The sequence below is a fragment of the Nematolebias whitei genome, chromosome 16, assembly GCF_014905685.2.
Source record: "Nematolebias whitei isolate Nwh7 chromosome 16, NemWhi1, whole genome shotgun sequence".
NCBI lineage: Eukaryota > Metazoa > Chordata > Actinopteri > Cyprinodontiformes > Rivulidae > Nematolebias > Nematolebias whitei.
Genome location: NC_056513.1, coordinates 21,723,528 through 21,730,273, shown reverse-complemented (window position 1 = coordinate 21,730,273; position 6,746 = coordinate 21,723,528).

The following is a 6,746-nucleotide window of genomic DNA, read 5'->3' as shown; positions in this document are numbered from 1 at the left end:
AAGACTACACAACTGGATACAAATCTCTGTGTACCCACATCACCTTTGGCAATATCCTCTGCCACACAGCTTCTTTGTGTGCCAGCAAAGCCATTTAGGTTGGCCTTGCAACTTGAGTCACAGGCCCTGAAAGAGGGTTCACCACAATGAAAGATCTGTGAGAGAGGAGGAGCGGGAGAGTTGATTGAGTGGGAAAGGTAACACTTGACTGAAACAACTACCGGTATATAGGTGCAAAGTTGCATGTCACGGATGATAAGATCTGATGATACCTCTTTAGTACATTCTGAGGGCGAGGTCACATTGCCTCATGCACAGTTGTATTAGTGAAAGACCAGACAGTCGTATTAGTGGGGGTTTAGTTATCACAACTGAACAAATAAATAGTGTGACCATTGTGACGGTCTGCTTGGAGCGTGACAATGGCTGGGCAAACACAAATCCTTTGTAATAGAAGTTGCAATAAAATTGGTAATTCCTAGAGATGCATAACATTGGATTTTTGACCGATATCCGATATGCCGATATGTTAAAACTTATTTGGACGATAACTGATACCGATATTTTATATTTCCTTTGTCAGAACATAGCCCTCTTATTTATTTAGGCTTATTTGCTACAAAATTGGTGTAACAGCTGTAAGAGCTGGTGATCTATTCAGTAACAGCCATATGATATGCATAGCACTTTAACTTATATTAAATAAAAAGTGTTAAATGTTATTTATTAGCATTAGCACCTGCGATGCTGTCTCACTTGTGGAGGTTTGTTCCAGGTTCCTATAGCTGCAGTGTGGGATCCTCTGCACTCCTGTGCATGAAGGACAGCCTTTTTAAGTTCAAAGTTTTTGTCTATCCATTGTGCCGTAAGACTAATCACGCTAACGGGGCTAACACGACATTCAAATGTCTGTGGTAAAACTCAGCGAAGTTGTGCTATCGGCTATTAGCTTCTCAGTGACGTCGGAAATGACTGCTTGGAACTCAGGTAAGGCTACGTCAGAAAACTATCTCCGACTGGGGACGATGTAGCGAGGCTCAACGTAGTTCATAAATCTTTGGAATCCGACATCCTCAATGAAAAAAAAACTTCCACACTGCCAGCATTTTGACTTTTCCCTCTCCACCATGATCAGATCAGGTAGACGCATGTGACGTCATCCCGTTGTGCTGGCGCTGCAGACACCTTGTCACTGGGTTGTCATACAAAAACAGCGTCTTTTACATCAGTGAGTTATTTTGATGGAATGGCCAATGTCCGAAATTTAACTTTAACGCTAATATCGGCCGATACTACACCATGCCGATAATATCGTGCATCCCTAGTAATTCCCTTCACCTTTCTCGATTTAAGTGTGTTCTTTGATGTTGCTCGCTCGATACCCCTATGTTTACAGCGGCACCTACCACCAGCAGGTTTTATTTCCACTTCCTCCTCCACACAGCCTACGTATAGTGTGGTTCTCATAAATGCCAGTTTCCTTTTCATTTAATAAAATCCTAAATACTTTTTGGCTAGTACTCTAAATACGGCCTGGCTTTTAATGCAAAAGGAGTGGTTTATATAGGTCATCCTCATTTTCCCTCTGAGTGCATGCCATAATTTCATCACTTCAGAGTATCATTGTGCATTCTTTGACATGCCATTATTAATTTTTTTTTTATTGTAATTTTTAAATCAAAATTGTTCACGACTGCATTGTGATGCATCAAAAAATACATGAATCCCCCCCCACTACTATAATGACTCTCTCGTCTTCCAAAGGCCTTCTCGCCATCAAACTCTGAAGAATGTCTCACGCCATAGCATTTGTTTGATAATTAATACGCAAAATATACAAGCTGCTTTTTCTTGTTTCACCTATTTCCCTCACAGGACGAGTTGACATACCACTGCATATGATTAATAGTTAACTAGATAAGAGAAATACTACTGAGACTCATTAACCGTTCTGCTGTTCAACTTTCATTATCAGATGAATATGCTCCTGTACAAGCGTTCAATGACTTCCGCTAAAAACTGTGAAAATTGCAAGTGATTCTCTTCTTCTTCACGTCTTGTTCGAATCAAAAATTTTACCCAAACATTAAACAAAGCTTCACTGTTTGAGCGGTAACAATGCCATCTTGTAATTATTTTCCATTTTTGAGGAGAAAGACAAGAAAACTGCCAGATCAGCAGCTCCACCTGTCATCTGCTGCCATGGGTAACGATGAGAAAAGAAGAAGTGATCTGTCAGTCTGCATTTCACTGCTTTTAAGTAAAAGCTTGACATTTTGGGGGACTGCATTTATTTGCTTTCTTGCTGTGATTAAATCTCCGAAGAGTAGGAAGTAACATTTTCTGAACATACTTTTGCTGACATTACTGGAAATGTAAAACCTTCAACGAAAAAGGATAAGTGCTCCAACAAAAACAACACAGAATCTAAAGGGTGCGGCCTGATACAACAAAAGATCAGTATCACGTTTTGCAATTTCATTCGCACAAAGGAATGGTTGAGCACTTTATATTTCAATGATACAGTGTATTTGACTAATCAGAAGCCTCACAGCCTAAAGCAAAGACCTGTTGTTTACAATAGTGGACGAGACGCTCGAAGCCCTCGTAATGTGGTTTGAATGTACAATCATCTCAAAATTCAACAAAATTATTACACATTGCATGTTTTGTGAATATTGCGTGATATATTGAATGACTCTTTCCTGTAATGTGCATTTCTTGTTTTTGTCTTTGCCATCCACCATTTTTTTTCTTCCATTGAATGTTGGTGCAGCAGACATGTCTTTACACAGTCATGGCAGCGATTCCAGTGAAAAGTGAACGCACGATCACCAGAGACAGGGAGACAGACGAGATGGGGGAGGGAATCACGAGTGTGTTCCTAATCAAATCTGGCAAAGGAAGTGAGCTTCAGCTGTGGGGCTCAGGTGGATCTCCCAAGTCTGCACATTGTTTCAGGCTGATGACTGAATAACATCCCTTTGCATGCCCCTTGAGATCACTCAATCTGTCGTTTTTTGTTTTTTCCTCTTTTGAATCCTCCAGTGGTACTATACAACCATCAACTCTCCCTATGTAAAATTCACATTTTTAACTGGTCACTTCTGACCTCTGGTTGCTACACCTCAACTCCAAGAAGTCACGACTTGAATTATTTCTGCTTCTAACACAGACTCGCACCCGTCCGCGCTGTCGTCCAGCATCTGCATCACTGTGTGCAGTGAAAAGGCCGGCGCATCTGTGAGATGTGCTGCCGGTCAAGACATGGAGCTTTGAAAAGCTTTTGCAGAGAATTACCGACGTCAAAACAACTGCTGCCGTAGAGATATCAGCAGCCTTCTGGTGAAGATGCTGAAAGCAACGCCAAACATTAGTTGCTTAATTCTAACACATAGTTCCTGATTTCTTTGTTTGAGCAGTGTTTCAAATGACTACTTATTCACAACCCACATCATTAAAATCCTGTTAGTCCAAAGGTAGCAGACCGATCCAGCTCATTAGTTTTCACACGTTCGCGCCTGCTGCACAACTGAGCGCTTTTACAGAACTATCGTAGATGAATTGCCACTTCTAAAGACACTGCACTGAAGAAAACAGGAAGTGGTACAATGCACTACCGAACTGGTGCTGCAAAGTCCCCGCCCACCCCATCTTCATATCCATGCACCCCTCTGTAGCTTTAGATCAATACCTGACCCCCCGCGAGCACGGGCTGGGGAGCCAGCTCTCACGGGAAATTAAAAATGGATGCAGCACAGAGAAGTGGCGGGGGTTTTGGTTTCAGTTGACTATTTGCAAGATGAAAATAGAAGCTGTCAGCTTGGCTCGCAGCTGGCACAAACTGAAGACAACCGCCAGTGGCAGGGTGTTTCAAACATGGGGAGGTGATGTGTGGCATGGCTTCCCTCTGCAAAGCATGATGAAGCTGTCACTGTAGGGAACACTGGGTGTTTTTTGTTGCGATTGAGAATGCGAGACGGCATCAAGAAAAGCAGCCTGAAAAATGTGGTGGCATTAAATGCTCCCTCAAGTTTTAATGGCATAACTATTTTTACAAACCACAGTAGAATAATCCCAGTATCATATTTAGTCATTAAAAATGTAAACAATTAAATAAATAAACAAAACAGTGTCTAAAACATTATTTTTCTCACTTTGTGTGTCTGCATCTAGTTCAAATGAGAACAGTTTTATGTGTATTATAACGATAATAGCCTAACATATGGAGAGCTTGTACACATCAAGAAATATATTAAAAAATATTACTTAACATGTGGACTAAGCAGGTAGTAGCAGCTGCTCTTGCATTTTCCTTCACGGTAACTGATCAGGTATGCAAATGCATCTCTTGTTGGCTATTTTTTTTTAAAGTGGCCAATGTCAACGATTAAAATTGGTTTGTTGATTACTCGATTTTTCTCTACCTCTGAATCGTAACTGATTGTGAGATGCCTAAAGGTCCCCACTCCTCAGTGGTTCCCAACTATAGTCCTTGAGGAACACCAGCCTGTACATTTTAGTTGTTTTCCTGCTTCGACACAACTGATTTGAATGGATGGTGGTTAACAGGCTTCTGCAGAACTCGAGTCAGTAATTAAATCACTGATTCAGGTGTGTTGGAGTGGGGAAACACCTAAAGAGTCAGAGTTTCTTTATTTGTCATTCGAACCACATGTGCTACACGTGGTGAAACGAAATTTTGAACACAGGGTCCCAGTTACTTCCAACAATAAAATGTAAAAAAAAAAAACAACAGTAATAAGATCTAAGATATGAGCTAAGAAAAACATCAACTAAAAATTCGCTAAGCACTAATAGCATAACAACAATACGCCAAACAGCAGCATGACCATGTGTCTGTGTGAGCAGATGAGCATGAATGAAAACAGCAACATGAAACAGATCAGCAGCAACATGATGTGATTTTTTTCCCAGTGATTATCCTGGTTAGAGATTCATGAGTCTAACAGCCTCAGGGTAGAAGCTGTTCCTCAGTCTAGTGGTTCTACACTTAATGTTCCTTAACCTTCTTCCTGAGGGGAGCGGGGCAAAAAGTGTGTGCTGGGTGAGCGGGGTCCTACATGATGCAGGTGGCCCTCTTCCTGCATCTAGAGGTGTAGATGTCTGTGATGGTGTGGAGGCTGATTCCAGCAGGGTAGTGCTCCTCGAGGACCAGGGTTGGGAACCACAACACCTCAGAACCCATCTGACCTCTTGACCTTAACGGGTTTTTGCTTTGTTTGTTTGTTTTTATTAACTCTAGGACTGCAGAGATCACATTGTTAGCACCAGATGCCAATACAAAAGCTGAAAGTTAGCAAAAATAATGGCAATCAAGAGATTTGTTTATAGGGCAAGCAGGCCCTAACACAAACAGTAGTAAAAGCTAAGTCCCCCATATCTTCGAAATTTGAGAGGCACAACTTCATCACTATCCTTTTATTAAAAAAAACAAAAAAGAAGAAGAATCTCTAACCCTGCCTCCATGACTCGGAATCATCACAAGTAAACAAATAAGATGACCTCAGCAGCAGAGCGTCTCGTCTTACCCATCTGTGCCTGTGTCGGATGTCTTTCAGAGGTTCATGGTGGGGAGCCCCTCGTCGCTTTGCTGCAGACGCCTCTGGACCATGATAACCGGAGGACGGGAGGAGGAGGAGGGCGGCTCTTCGCTGCTTTCAGCCGGGTTACTCTACTGCCATCAGGCCGCTGCTGCCTTCCCCTCCTCCCCTGGATGCAGCCGGCGGATCCGCGGCGCTGCTGAACCCGTCCCGAGCGGGGACGACCGCGGCGGTGGCACCGCCTCCTCTCGGTACCTCGGGACGTCAAAAACAAAAACCGAGCTGGCTGTGAGATTAGCACCGAGCCGCAGCCAAACAGAGCAAATACGAATAATTTAAATTAAAAAAAAAAAAAAGGATGGGGATAAGAATGAGGTGGTCACGGTAGGGGGTGAGAGCCGCCGCTGTCTACCGTCCACTCCGCTCGTGTCGTGTTTACGAGCCACGGTCGCCTCCCCTCCAGTCCGCGAAGCGTCCCCCTCAGAAGAAAAGACAAACCTCCAGTGTCCCCTGGTTTTTTTTTACCTCTTCTTCATCTTCCTGCTCGGTACAGAAAGCTACGCGGAGAACGGAAAAGGTGGAGACGACAGTGTGTGTAGGGGGCAAGTGGAAGAAACCTAAGAGATGGAAGGAGGAGCCCCCGAGACGAGAGCTCCACCCCACTATGCTGCTTCATCAGCCCCACACCGTGGGGGCATTTCCGAGGAGGAGGAGGCCAAAGATGTTGTTACACATCCCTGACACAAATATTATTTATGCTTTTATGCAACTAAACGAGAAGCAAAAATCCAAACGGCACGCACGCTGAAGGCGTTTTAGTCCAAAATGCTCACACCGGATGTAGAAAGTAAAGTGCAGAATGGTGCAGATGCAGGAGGTGCCATTTGTGGGCTGTTTCTGACGATCATGATGACCTGCAGGGGGCGCTGTGACTCCCATTAGTTAGATAGATACTGTACTAATCCCAGGGTGTGTGTGTGTGTGTGTGTGGGGGGGGGGGGGGTTTGAGGCATCAAGTATCATGTTATAAATATACAGGAAAAAAAAGTGAAATAATAATAATTTAAAAAAAAGAAGCAGAATACACAAACTTGGAAAAAGACAATACGCACATGCACAAGGTGGTAGGGAGTACTACATTCATGAGTAACCTATATTATATATATGTGTATATATATATGT